At 42.6% G+C, this 15,441-nt stretch overlaps 1 protein-coding gene across 1 annotated transcript in view; it reads right to left on the bottom strand.

Annotated features, from left to right (window-relative positions):
- The window catches only part of GRM4 (glutamate metabotropic receptor 4), a 299,470-nt gene extending 286,373 nt beyond the window's left edge, over positions 1-13,097 (bottom strand). The window contains exon 1 of the mRNA XM_081915563.1: positions 12,048-13,097. The gene's annotated coding sequence lies outside the window, so the exon portion shown is untranslated. The remainder of the gene's footprint in view (positions 1-12,047) is intronic.
- Between the last annotated feature and the right edge of the window lie 2,344 nt (positions 13,098-15,441).

Raw genomic sequence — 15,441 nt, 5'->3', positions numbered from 1 at the left:
TTTTTGTGTAGGAAACCCTACCACTCTCCACCCAAACTGTGGGCATTTCCCCAGTGAGCTTGTTTTTGTTTCTCTGCTTGCATGTTCTTGACCTAAACTAAGAGGAGCCAATCTATCAGAAAAGAAATGGGGGGGGGAGAGAAAATGGTTGTGTGTTTAACTTTATGGGGGGGACAACAAGGCAGCAGATCTACATGGAAGGTTGGCACATGTCCACCTACTATGACATGCCTTGATCTGACTTGGTTACCTGAAAGACTATCATAAATCACCCCATTGCACCTAAAGTAGTTGAGGTACACACAGAGTTGATGCAGACCCCAATTAAATGTCACTTAGTCACTTTATACAAAAGGGGGGGATCTAATTAAATAAAGTATAATTAACAATGACCTTTACACACCTACTAGTCCACACTTTGCTGCTTCAGTGCCATTTGTTGTTAAAAGGTGTATATATCTGTAGACCTCAGTGTGGTTCGCAACATAAAATTATAATATAAAAAAGACAAAATACATAATAAAAATAAGATAAAAAACAAACCAATAATACCCCCTCCCACAACACATTTAAAAGAGCATTGGATATCAATCAGCCAAAGGCCTGGTTGAAGAGAAAGTCATTCACCTGGCGCTTAAAGGTGTATAACGAAGGCCGGCTGAATCTCCCTGGGGAGAACATTCCACAAACAGGCGGCCAGTGCAGAAAAGGCCTGTTCTTGTGTTGCCACCCTCTGGGCCTCTCATGGAGGAGGCACACAAAGAAGGGCCTCAGATAATGATATCAGGGTTCCTTCTTTCTTACATCCTGGATTTATGTTGTGGATCACAATACAAAATAGCTCATTGTATTTGACACTGTAACCTTACAGAGGGTGGATGACGCCAATTCAGAGTGAGGGGACATTACCCTCACTCTGAGTGGCCAAGGGGTGAGGAATAGGATTGTTCTTGCCTACAAGAACAGGAAGAGGTGGAAAGCCTACGTGGTTATTGTCAACACCTGGGCTACCACCCAATGCAGGAACTTCCCCACCTTCAACCTCACCTTCTGCACCCTATTTCTAGTAAGACAGGGAAGAATTTTGTCTCTGTCATCCCCACTCCACAAAATTGCCAAGCACAGGAAGCTGTTGTAGCCCTATAAATGACTGTGAATTTGAGCTTCAGTCCAGACTTGCATTCCAATGACAAGAGTTGAGAGGCACTGTCTACTTTCAGCATAGTACTGTTGAGAGAGCTAACTACAATCAAAGAATCCTCCTTCAGAGACTGAACTAAATGAACCCACTGCCCAATAATTAATGTTTATCGAATTATATAAACAAATTCTGTCTAATCAACTGTCTTAAATATAATAATATGCCATAAGTAAACGTACAATTAAATCTAAGTAAAGCCTATCAAGTCAGTAGAAAAATTCCAAATGTAACCAATCTTAGAGGCAATCGTTTTCAAAGCAATCAAACAGTCCCAAGTTCATGCAATCTTAGAAGCAAATCAGCTCAGTCCAATCAAAAGTGCCACATGCATTTTGACTCCTCTTTTCATCAGTGGCTGTTAGCTATCAAGTAAAATTGGTTACATTTGGAATTTTTCTACTGACTTGCTCAGATTTACTAGAATTTAATTGAATGTTTGCATATGGATTATTATTGTTATTATATTAAAGATAATTGTTTAGCCTGAATTTGTTTATATAATTAAATCAGCCTTATGTTATTTTACACAGCCTTGGGCTATATCTCTAATTTGCAGGGTGTTTGGGCGAGTAAGTTCATTGGTCCATATTAGCCTTTTAATTATCATGTTCAAATTGTTTGCTACTAGAGCATCTTGCATCACAGCTTTCATCCAAACATCTCAAAAGCCACTGGGATTTATCAGTGAGACTAGAGGGGCACCACATAGACACAAATTCACCTTGCAAGGACCATTGTCATTTTACCTGGCAAGATCTACAAAGAAAATTAGATATATTAAAATGAGGTTTCCTTTTTGCAGACTTCCTCCCAATCTGATTTGCTGAGTAGATAGCAACAATAATCCATAAACAGACCCCTGTGTTGCAATATAGACAAGCTGAACAAAACAACACAACACGATGGCCAATAACAATGGCACTAAACACTATTTATAGACTAATACAAATGATCAGAAATTGCAACCAAAGTCTCTAAATCTTCTTCACCAGTCGCGGTAGAATAATTCAAAAGTTCGATATATACGTAGTCTGTCACCAAATATCACCGGAACAGAATTCCGGATAACCAATCTGTTTCGTTCAATGCTAAGATACATACCCAACTAAGATACATACCCAATCTTACATGTAAGTAAATGTAAACACTGTAGAAAATATGCTCTGGATCAGTACTCATATGATACTGTAGTCACTGATGCTGGTAACAAATTGTAAAGAACATAATATAGTTAGCCACAGGTGAAACTAATATACAGTAAGGGAAATTAAAGACACAGCACAACATTAACAGCAAGAATGCCTGACAACCAGATGAAAACAGTACCCCGTCCAGTCAGTGGATCATTGCTTTCTACAGCATTTATATTTACTTGTAAGATTGGGTATGTATCTTAGTTGTATATATTGTATTATGCAATTTATTTTATACAGACACAGGTTTCATCGCATGTATATTGTAATTTCAGCTTGTTAAGAAATTGAACTGCATCCTTCTCATATTAATTCTTACAAGTCTGGCTGATGAAGAATTGATCAAGATTGGCTGATGAAGCATTGAACGAAACAGATTGGTTATCCGGAACCTCCGTTCTGGCGATATTTGGTGACAGATTATGTAGATATTGAACTTTTGAATTATTCTACCACGACTGGTGAAGAAGATTTAGAGACTTTGGTTGCAATTTCTGATCATTTGTATTAGTCTATAAATAGTGTTTAATGTCATTGTTATTGGCCATCATGTTGTGTTATTTTGTTCAGAATAGATAGCAACAGCAGATAGCGTGGTGAGGCTATGCCAGACACTTGACTTCTGTAGAAATGGTAGCACACTGGGACTGAGAAGGGGAGGGGTGCAGCCAGCAATGAGGTCAGTGCAGTACAATGCACTGGCAGGAACACCAGACTGCACCATGCCAACCTCCCTCTCTCTGTCCTAGTATGCTTCAGGGATGCAGCCAGGTGACAGTCAGTTGAGCTGCTGAACCCCAGCATGCCACCCACTGCCTCTGGAAAGATCACCAACTTCTTGTTCTTGCAAGCAGTCATGCTACCTGTCTTAGCACCCAGAAGGGGCTGGTATCTATCCAGCTCATACTTCATTAGATATATTTTTAAAAACCTTATTGTAGTTAGAGTCTGGCCTAAGTAGACAATATGTTGAAGAAAGCTGTCCATTAGGAATCTGGATAACTCTGAGTGGCTTCCAGAAAAAAATTAAAAATACATTTAAACATCAAATGTTAAAAACTTCCCTAAACAGGGCTGCCTTCAGGTGTCTCCTAAATGTCACATAGTTGTTGATTTCTTTGACATCTGATGGGAGGACGTTCCCCAGGGTGGGCGCCACTACCGAGAAGGCCCTCTGCCTGGTTCCCTGTAACTTCGCTTCTTGCAGTGAGGGAACCAACAGAAGGCCCTCAACGCTGGCCCTCAGTGTCCAGGCAGAATGATGGGGGTGGAGACGCTCCTTCAGGTATAGATATGAAGCCCTAAAGTTGGGCTGGATGAAAAGAAAAAGGCATCAAATGAACAACCTTCTGCTGCAAGACAGCTGACCCATCTCTCCTATGGTCTCTTTATCATATCCTCAGATCTAAAGAACCACAAGCCTAAGGTGGTTTCTCACAAACAGCATGTGCAGTGGTAAACTTGTGGCCAGGTTTTACCAAATTCCTGCCTATACTAACTCCTCCCAGATCAGGGAGTGTGGGCAACCAGGGAGGCTGCAGTGTTCTGGAGAAATATTTGCTGGAAAAGGAAAACAAGCATACCACCTTCAGCCACCTCACAATGTTAGGGTGTCTAAGAAACCCCTGAAATTCTAAAGTGCCTCTAAAGTGAAGAAGAAAAATGTAAGCCTCTTTCACAGGAGAGGAAAACATGAGAGAAATTGGAGGACAGATTTTGGCACAGCACTAATTTTAGGCTGTTCATAAACCAAAAGAACCTGCTTTCACCCAGCAGAAAAATGCAACTCAGATGCTGGCGGGATGGGGTAAGAGAAAAATCCATTAAACTACTATAGCTCTATTGACTTCCATATAACTGTACCGTGTTACATCAGCACCTGTAACATAAAGTATAGGATTATAAAATGATTTGGCCTCATCTCCTGAATATTCTCACATACTTTACTCATTAGCCCCACTGAGCCAGTAGAGCCATAAAGAGCAAACCTGGATCGCGGTTCTTGCAGAAGAGGGCCATCCATCAAATGCTAGCCAAATTCTAACTGCAGCATCTTTAATACTGGTGTTTATGTACTAGTCAGGAAACTCTCTGGTGGGTTATTCAGGTGTCAGGTGGAGTTGTGGCCGGCTTTTGACATGTTAATGGAATGATCCGAGAGGTGCGGAAAAGAAGAAATATTATGCCACAGCATCTGCCTTAACTGCGTCACTTTTCAGAGTGCAAACCACACACTGCAACCACAGCTCTTCAAAGAACCTCCTGTTTCCCAACCACAGTGCCCCACACAACACACACATACTTGAGCCACAGAAAAAGAGGATATTGCCTTTTCATAGTTTGTTGACTTGGGGCTTTTTATCCTAAGTATTCAGTTAAAAAAAAGCAGGAGTTGCTCTGCTCACTTTTGCCTCTGACCCCACAGGGCTCCTCAATATTTTGGGGAGAGCTGGGCCAAAAAAATAATGGGGTGGAGGGGACTAAGTGTGGAGCCAAGTACAAAAGGAGAGAGGAAGGGTACAAAAGGTATGGGGAAGGAGGGTCAAAGGAGCCCCCTGCCATTGGTAGTGGCAGGAGGACAAGGAGAGGGGGCCACTGGCCATTGAAACCATGCTGTTGCCACATTCGGCTCCACCCCTGACATCCTGTTGTTGCGTGCACAACATTGGGACATTGTGCATGTGTGACGTCGCCCTCCCCCTTTGCCCTCTCAAGCTAGCGCCTCTGGTGACCACTGTCATGTGGCCCCCAGAAGGTTGCCTAGAGGGAAGAATGGCTCTCAGGGGAGAAGTTCCCCTGATATAGAAGAAAAGTTCTATAAGCCCCAATAGAACTGAAGCAGAGAAAGAGAGTTCAGGAGAAAGGAAAGCCTAGCAAAACAAAGCATAAAGCCCTAGGAGAGACACAATTCGTTTCTTGTGCTACTATGAACATCTAAAATAAGTCCTCAAAAAAGCTCGGTTGGACATGGTATGTTGTTGCAAGTTTATCCACTTATGACCATAACCATGGAAAAGACCAACATGTGAGAGAGTCAGAATTGATCCAAGGAGACCTAGGTTCCCACCAGTAAGCTTTGGCCCATCATAATATTTCCACTTAATCTACCTCCTTTGCTTGTTGTGAGATAATCTCAATGCCTCCCACCCAGACCTCCTTGATGGGAACATGGAATACAAATGGAACTCATTAATAAATGCTGCTGAAGTCAAAGCTAAACAACTTCAAACAGCCTCACTGTAGGCAAGGAGAGAATATAACTTCATTACCCCACAGATGAAGGGGGAAAGTAGAGAAATAAAATATTAGTCTGTTTATTCATTCCAGCATTGATTCCATGGCAAAATGGTACCTAAAGTGTCACAAAGGGGAAAATCACTCCTAGTTGTTTTTCTTAAATACTGTATAATAATAATAATAACAATAATAATAATATATTAGACATGTGTTGTGCCCAGATACTGTTTTAATAGTATTCTGAGAACTATTGCCCAAACATATGTGTATGTCACCTAAAGATCTAGCTTTTTTGTGTAAATACTCACAGTGACACTACAATAAATTGATTGCATTCCCTGATTAAGAGGTATCATTAAGAGCATGCAAATGACGGGCCAAAGAAGGTACAAAGACAAAAGTTTTCTACAGAATGCATACTTGTTTTGCATACTTTGAAAATGCTATCGTACGTGGTATTTACTGTAGATTAGGCGGTCTCATTTCCTGCTGCACAACACAGCTTCACTTGTTAACCCCACTATTAAAATGTCTTTAGACTCCCCAAATGTTAGTCTGAAGAACAGCAGGATTGAAATGATGTAACAATGAATCACAGAAGCTCTTGAAAATCCACATGGTGCATAAAGAATACCTGCCCATTTTATAGTTGAGTAAAAGGCGGCACAAAGTTGTTGCAAAAGATATATGCAATTTGCTGTTCAACAGAGGGCTGAGTTCACATGTGCAGGGTTTTCTGCACAGATTTCACTTCAATGCAGAAAATTTGCATGCACCCACATGTACACTGGTATGTGTAGTACATGTACACTGGTGTGTGTAATGAACCTGTGTTTTGCTATCCAAATCTGCTGGACAGACCTGCCTCCACATTTGGCCTGGCGTGATATGTGCCTGTGGCAAAATATGTATGAAAGTGATGTAATACTCACACATGAATTATATTATGTGTAGAAGAGCCATTACAGACCACCTCCCCATTTTATGTTTTCCCCTTCCTCTTCAAATGTAGCATAAATCTAGAAATCCTATTTTTCTGTCTACAGCCTTAACCAACCAGCTGTAATTTCTCTTTCTCAGTCCCTTTTCTCCACCCAGGAAACAGAACCTGCCAATAAAGTGATTAAAACTCATTAATCCTAAATAACCTGATTTCCCATGTTGATAAGCTCAAATGGACAGAACTACCACCTTGCTTCTGCTGCTCTGGCAGTCGTGAATTGTACCCCTGTCTATTCTTCCCCTTTAATGCAGGACCATTTCCTCCACCTGCACTAATCCTCTGGAGAGCAAGGGCAGTCTTATATCAGCATAATACTCCGGTTAGCTTACACTGGTTTCCACACACATGCACACTTGAGAGGTTATTATAGGGGACCTTGCTTTGGCTGTGGATTTTATTGCAAAGACTGTGTTTAAGTACAGCAGAACAAAAAAGAAGGGGAGCTGGTTTTAAACCACCTCACGAAAAATAAAGCTCACATTGTTTGTCTGCTTTAAAAACCTTTAATCCGCTGGCTATGGATGGTTTTCTTAGCTGCAAGTTAACAGCCTGAACATTATAAAATGATTAAAATACAGCCTTAATTCACTGGTGCCTATATGAATTAGCATGAACTCTTATATAATCATGGCCCAATTAAAAGCCAGTTAACAGTTATCACCACTGAATGTGGTCCAGCTAATGACAGTTATCTCCTGATGCTCCCGATGTTCCTATCTCTTATGAAAGCTCAAGGCCACGGGGGGGGGGGGGTAGCCTGTAACCAATCATAAGCCTGCCAATTAATAACAATTGACCTCACAGTGCAGACTTTTAAAGAAGAACATTTTCATTGCCTAGAGCAGGGTCTGCTTAACTAAATCCAGGTGGTTAGGAAAGACTTTGGCTCAAAGCTCCACAGAGTTTTGGAAGAAACGGATGACATGCCTCTAGTGGTGGCACTGATCACAGCCCGACTGTCACTGCCTGCTCTATTCAGCATTTCCACTCAGCCTTCTGCCACAATCTTCTAAAGCAAAACCAATTTTTTCTCACATTGAAAATTAAGAGCGCTGTGAATTGGGCGACCATGATAGACAGATCACAGGATTCTACAACGAGAGTGACAGGTGGAAAGGCAAGTAGAGCAATGGATTTGTCCTGGCAGCAAACATGTGCTAGTAAACAAACTCACCCAGCACATCTCAGTCAGGAGAGGGAGGAAGGAAGAGGGGGGAAAGTCCATCTTTATTCCTGAGCTTGCCAAACGCAATGAAATCTTGAAATGAATTTTTGATAGCCTCTTTCTAACTAGGGCAGCACAGTTTCCAAATGACAGTGATGCCCATGTTGTAAGGAGGCACAAAGTAAAAATAGGTGCCCAGGATCTTCAAACAAAGCTTGCATTTGACTTCAATATATATGTGTACCAGGATAGCAGCATGCAGAACACCTGGCACCCCTTCTTTTCAAACCAGCCAATGTTAAGAATCTTTAGGGCTGAGATATATGCAAAGTATTTTCAGTGGAGCAGCTCTTGATATCCCCAGAGTAGTTTCTTCCCAGGCCATGATGCGTAATGCATGTGCATGTTAAGTCATTAATTTCAGCGGGAAGATTTTCTTATTGCTACAAGATAACAATAAGCAAAGGAGACTAGATGAGCAAAGCAGCAATGAGCATGCTCAGCTGGGCAACAAAGATTACACAAGTGGAAATGGAGGTGGAAGTGGAAGGCTTGCAAATGGCTGTTTGTTCTTCAGCAGTTCTCTCCTGACATATTTGAAAAAGGGGCACAAAGAGTTCTTGGGCCACTCGACAGAAAAGTTACAAAGCTATGCATCTTTCTGGTGCTCAGTGGCAACAGTTTTGGGGTTTTGCCAGTGGGAGAGATACCAAAAATTAGTCCTTGGTTGTTTTCCAGCACTGACCAGAAGCCAGCCCAAAAATGGTATAAAGAAATTGTCTGTAAATATTGTCAGGGTTTGATAGGAGCTTAAAAATGCCAGACTTATACAGTGGTACTTCAGGTTAAGAACTTAATTCATTCTGGAGGTCTGTTCTTAACCTGAAACTGTTCTTAACCTGAAACACCATTTTAGCTAATGGGGCCTCCTGCTGCTGCCGCTGCGCCGCCACTGCATGATTTGTGTTATCACCCTGAAGCAAAGTTCTTAACCTGAAGCACTATTTCTGGGTTAGCAGAGTCTGTAACCTGAAGCATATTTAACCTGAAGCGTCTGTAACCCGAGGTACCACTGTATTAATACGACACAAACAGTGGTGCTAATATGCATTTATCATGTTAATATTTGTGTGTGTGTGTGTGCACGCTAACAGCCACTTTGGAAACCATATGACTTCAAAAAAGCATCATTCTGATTTGGCTTCCCTATACTTCCCACACAGTGGTGCTGATGGTGTCCCTACAGGTTGTGGACCTAGAATGGCCAGATGGCCAATATGGACAGCTAAATGCTACATCCTATAAATCACATCCTCTGGACTCCTTCAGAAACCAGCTAAATGGTGAACAAAAATAAATGCTATGGTCATGAGCATTATGCTTTGCATGTCCTGGTGGAAGAAGAGCAGTGATTGTAGCTTTATCTTATCCGTGAAGCTATTTGGTAGCCAGAATCCTTGAAACTGTGGAGTAGGGTTTGGCATTTACACTACCCTTCTTCTACAACAGCTTGGATTGGGACACAAATATTGGGAAACAAATGTGATGATTCTATCATTCAGGAGGTATCTTCTGGGCTTCTTCCTCCTTCAGAACATCAGGAGGTCCTGAGGAAAGGAAATCTTGAGCTCCTCTGCATTGCCATTGAACACAGTGGCAAAACAGATAAATAGATCTGGAGATTATCTCTGAAATTTAGGTAGGAAAAGGTAGAAATTATGACATTTTATTTATTTCATAAAAATTATATACCGCTTGATGGTAGGAAAAAACCTCAAAGCTGAATTAGGGATGTCCTAATGCTGAGGTACCAGATAGGTCTTTTATCCACAGGTTGTGTTTAAGATAGTCCATTATGCTATGAAGCCTCCTGTTTGTTTGAGTGCTACCTTGTAAAATCCTCTTCAACTCTTCAAGCCAAAGGTGAGTCAACAACAGCAATGACTCATCCTTGAGCCTCATAAGTGCTGATATAATCAAATTGATGGTGGTGGTTTTCTGATAGGAAGTGGCTCCCCGCCAGGGCTGAAATGGGCATGGCAAATTTATTACAGCAAAACAAATGAGTGTGGAAGCTTAGATTCAGAGGGGACTAGAAACTGTTGTTTAGACTTTATGTCCCATCAGCTTTCATATAAGCAGAAATCCCTGATCCGTTTTTACAAAAGAACTGCTCAGAGAGCTGTCCTAAAGGGAAATACACAACCAATTATGCTTGACTACACTGCACAAACAATGCCTCAGCCTGGTGTCCTGAGATGTGTTTCAAGAGCAACAACAGTTTAAACAAATGTGAAGGAGGGAAGGTGGCCTGGCCTTCCTCATTTTGCCCTTAACCTCAAAATGCCACCAAGTGGATAGGCTTCTTCGCCTCTCCTTCATCAGTTTATAGTCAAATTGGAGCACACAGGCTGCCCCAACATAGATAGCTGTTATTTACTGCCTGCAGTGGACACACAGATCTTTGGTCTTGTGCTGCTAGTGAAGCTAGATACAAATAGAAGTTTGTTAGTCTTCTCCTTCCCACTGCCAGCTATTAGTACCTCCTCCTCCTCCTGAGAAGCCAAGAGGGCTAAAGAGACCATTGTAGCAATGTAGTGAACTCCAGGAAAGATCTAGCCAGAACAAGTGACTAAATGGATATAGCTACCTTGTACAGCTCCCTGCGTGGGCTATCATTACAGTATTGGGTAGTCTCCAACATGAGTTCTACTCAGAGTAGACCCATTGAAATCCATAGACATGACTGGTTCAAGTCCATTTATTTCAGTGGGTCTACTCTGAGTAGAAAGGAGCTGGCTGCAAACCATTGCATATAGCTCTTTGCTTCTCAGGTGTATTCTCACCCCGCGACTTGTTATCTTTTCTGCAGAAGGTATTAAAAATGCATCCCCTCCCCAAAGCGGCAAAACAATTCCATCCTGAGCTCGGTGGACAGGAGTTAAAGAGACGCTTTTGTTGTTCAATATCCTAAGCAAAAGAGCCAAAGGTTGAAGCTTAGAGGTAGAAGAGTGTGTGTGTGTGTGTGTGTGTGTGTGTGTGTGTGTGTGTGAGAGAGAGAGAGAGAGAGAGAGAGAGAGAGAGAGAGAGAGAGAGAGAGCGCATTATCTTCGAGAAGGCAGTATAACATCAGGACCATCTTCCCATTCTGAGGGGTGGCATATAGTAAAAGGGGTGGAGAAAGAAAGCTTATCATGGGAAAGATTAGCAGAGCACCAAGAAGCGATCCATCCACCGTGATCTAGGGTTGCAAACGAAAACTATTAATGCAATTAACTCAGAAACAGAGGAGCGGAAAGGAATTGAAACAGCTCGCCAGGAATCTAAACCATGATGAATAAGCATCACACAGCACTCGGTCGCCCAGGTGCTGTCTGGGTCTCTCTTCATAATCTCCCTCTTCCTCCCCATCCCCCACCCGTCTTATTTCCTTTGCTCACCCAGCAGCGAAAAGCATCACTCCCCGCTGTTCTGCCTTCATTTTTTTTAAAAAAAAAATAAATTTAAAAAACTGTTGTGTTTAAATGCCTTCTTAAATGCTGCAGCCCAAATTGCTGCAGGTTTCCTTTCTCGGCGCCGATGAACCGCTCACGCTTTAAAACAAAATAACGAAAATGTGCATGCAGATGCATTACAGAAATGAATGGGGGAAATGCAACGGTGCCTGATCATTTGATAGAATATCCCTGTTTTCTGCTGCAGCTCTTTCCCCGCCTGCCCTCCATGATAACGGAGTCCTGTTATATTGACCACGGCATCTGGGGAATGCTTTCCCATCTCGCCTTCCCAGTTCAGCCCTACAATCCCAGTGATTCATTGCAAACCATTAGCAGGACCCCGGCGCTCATCCTTCATCGCCCCATCCAATCCCCCTGGCAGTGCTGAGACGTTCATTAGCATATCCTCCAACATCAAAGCCCTCAACCCACAGCAAAGTTCCTCACATGTGGCGAGTTCTTCCCTCGCTATAGTAAGAAAGCTGGGCTAATAGCTCGCCACGGAGACACACAAATGCAGAGCTACACGCCCCTTGTTAGCTGCAATCTTGGGGATCCGGTATTTTCTCAAAGAGGGGGTGGGGAGTGCATTTCTCCAGCCCTGGAATATAGGGCAATTGCCTGCTTTTCAAGTTTTTGCCGGAGAGGGAAGGCTAAAAGAAAGCAGGGGTAGAACATAAATCCCCAGCCAATACGAGGGAGATCCCCTCAAACCCCATTCACCGCTATCAAGGCAGATCGCAGGACTCACCCTCAGAAACCAGGCGAAGTTGGGCGAGATCCTCCCATCCCTGCGTTTTTTAAATCCACGTTTTCCCTACTCCCTGCAAGCTTCACTTTCCTGAGGAGCTGAGCACGAAGCTATTCCCAGTGCTTGTGCTGCAAAACTCCTTCGGGTGTTGTGCTTTTAAAACTCGCTCTCCCTTGCCTTCCGCCTAGTAGCCGAATAGATCACACGGTGGTTGGACGCGTCTATTTCCTCTGTCCAAAATCAGGATGGGTCTTGCATAGTTTAGAAGGCAGTTCGTGATGGCAACTCTCGCTCTTTCTTTTCCCTCCTGTCTTTCACCTAAACATAGCCGAAGGTTGTGCAGCTCCTCTCCTTCTGTGTGGGATACGGCAAGGCTGTGACTGTTGCAGGTTTCCTGCTTCCCTCTTTCACCTCCTGATATAATTAATGGATATTGTTGGCTCTAACCAGACTATCTAGCGGTCTGAGTCCCCCCTCCTCCTCCTCCTCCTCCGACACACACACACACACACACACACACACAAATGCTTCTTTCGAAGTGCCTTAGATAAGCAATGCTAGCCCCCAAGGAGCTGTCCGCTCGGAATGGTGCTGAAAAAGTCGTCCGTTCCAGAGCCAGCCGTTAAAAAGCTCTAGAGGCTGCGGGGGGACGGGGACTCTTATCCTCCTCGGATCTTGCCGAAGAAAAGCTGTATTCCAGGGTCAACGAAGCTGAAACAGGCTTCGACAGTACACACCATCCAGTTGCCCCCCCTTTCAATTTCAAAGAAATCCTATAATCTTTTAACACATTAAGCAGCGAAATTCCTGCCGGGAGAGAGCCTGAACGTGCGGTATTGAATAAAACGCGATCCTTCTTGTCACTCAGGGGAGATAGAAAAGCCCCTTCCCCAAAAAGTCCTCTCTTGTTCTTTCGGCGTTTGGGGATATCAGCAGGAGGAGAATGGTCCTTGGACGGAAAGATATATATATGGAGAGGAAGCAGAGTGAAAGGGCGGGGGGGGGAATCTACAGTCACGCTAAACTAAATTCAATCTGATAACATCTGCTGAACAGCATGCACAGCAGCCAGAAAGGAGGGAGGCTTGGAAGTTTTGCATTAAGAGCTGCTGCGAAGCTCAAGGCTTTGATTTCTGCCAGCCTTTTAAAGAACTAGTACACCTTGGTATGGTGGCAAAGGAAGCTGAAAATGATCCTAAGAACTCATGCAATTCTATATAGGGCCATTCTTGGCTTCCCTGCATATACTGGACAATGAACAATATACAATGAACAATGAGATGTGGCCTGGCGGGAGGGGGCGGAGAGAGACCCTCCACCTACTTCTTTAATATATGTTTTAAAATGCAAACCTTGGAAATGTAAAAAGCAGCAGAATGAATACTGAGATCAGATGTGACATGATGACATGATGTATTTATAGGCACAGACAACATTATAGATGTTAGCCCTATTATGTGTTTAACACTGTGATATAAACACAATGGATAAGGACTATAGAACTGATTGACTTTTTATCATGACATCTATCACCCATTCAGTTACCCTCTGTAATCTTACCTTTTAAGAAACATACAGTGTTGCCAATATTAAGGATAATAAAAAATGGTTTCTTCCATACATGACCCTTTCTTTGCTGAAAATGAACAGCATTGGCAAATATGCTTCTCCTAATTATATATTTGTTTCACCATCTATAAAACGGGACTAGATAAGGCTCAGGGAACTGCAATGCATTGTTGGGCTCTGAAATATTCAGATGAATGGTGGTCAAATTATCATAATCATTAGCAGCTGTTATGTGTAGCAAAATCATGAATATAAATATTCCAAGAAACAGTCCAAACCAAAAAGTAGTGCCTATACACACACACACACGTCTACAATGCTGTCTTCCTACACTATAATGTTTAATAGGATTTTCACTTAACTTTAGTGGGCACCAAAGAATATATGTGTGCTAGACTGTGACCTTGTATACCATTGTATGACATGAAGCTCACAGCAGAGCTTCACTGTGCATAATACAATCAAGAATAAATATGCTTCTCCCACACATAGTCAGCATAGTTCTCAATTTGTAACTCATCTTGTGCTAATGAGCAGGCTCACTGGCAGACCCTAGTGGTGCTGAAGTAGTCACTGCGGCCTATCAATTAATTAATCCAAAACTGGGCCCTCTAGAAATCACCATTGACACAATTAACTACTCCAATCCATCAAGATAATGATTGATAGATAAATTGGTCATGAAAATCTATCTGAAGAGTATTGTACACTGTCACCTTCTCGGGGCTGATAGATTGAGGCTGGCGCAGCTACACCTAATTGTGCTAAGTGTTCCTTGTGTACAAATAATCCAGTTTCATATTCTGTTTTTGTTTTACGTTCCAAGAGGGCTGCATATCTGAACCTTTGGAAAGCTCAAATCCCAGTTTTAAGCAGAGGGATCCCCTAATCTTTGGATGCAAGCCACTCCTCCCACCACCACCCTAAAATCAATGGCAAAATTCCACTGATGGGTTGCAGCCACACACACATATGCAGGGAAATCTGCAGCTCATGAAATGACCTTAGGGAGAGGGAGCAGGATCCTAGCCCCTGAATGATCATTCACACAGTTCAACAGAACAAGGCAGAGTTAGCTTCTACTTTTGAAAAGCTTGGAGTAATCACAATCCTCCTCCACACAGTCATCCCCCCCCCACCAACAGTAGATTAATGGTATTGATTGTCCCCTCAGGATTTCTCTCAACTGTTCACATTATAGCACTCCTGTAGAAACATGGTACATCATCAAGATTGGTTATTTCAGCTGTGATCGAAAGGCAAGGAATTCCCTGGGAAATTAACAACTAGCTGCATGCAGTGAGTAGATGCAGATGGGGAAGATGAATTCTGCATCATCAAGGTTATTACTGTACTTGTTTGAGTCAGAGCTGGCTCCGGCTATTTTGCTGCCTTAGGCAAAAATTAATTCCCCCTCCCCCAACATTTTGTTTTATGTAGTGAGGAGGGGGGATTGTGTTTCCTCTTCAAGGATTTTCTTCATTGCAGCCTTGTTAGCTTTCTATGCAAAGAAACAAAAGTAAAGGACTCTTACTCCATTGTCTGCATGGAATGAAGGGGAAGGCCTGCAACTGGAAAATGAATGCATAGTTGACTTCCAATACCTTAAAGCATATTGCCCCATAGGTCTAAGAGGGAGGATGCTGTTCACCCATGATTATTTTTCCAATTAGTTTAGAGCCCCTGAGATTCTGCTATCCCAGACAACTGCCTGTACTACCTATTGGGTTAGGTTTACCCTGAGAAGAATTACCAAATGCCAGATGACGGATTGCCAAATGACAGGTTCTGCTTCTTCCATTCCCCTTTTCCATTGGGGCACTTT

The sequence above is a fragment of the Podarcis melisellensis genome (assembly GCF_964234715.1).
Source record: "Podarcis melisellensis genome assembly, chromosome: 6".
NCBI lineage: Eukaryota > Metazoa > Chordata > Lepidosauria > Squamata > Lacertidae > Podarcis > Podarcis melisellensis.
This window is presented reverse-complemented; position numbering and strand designations above follow the sequence as displayed.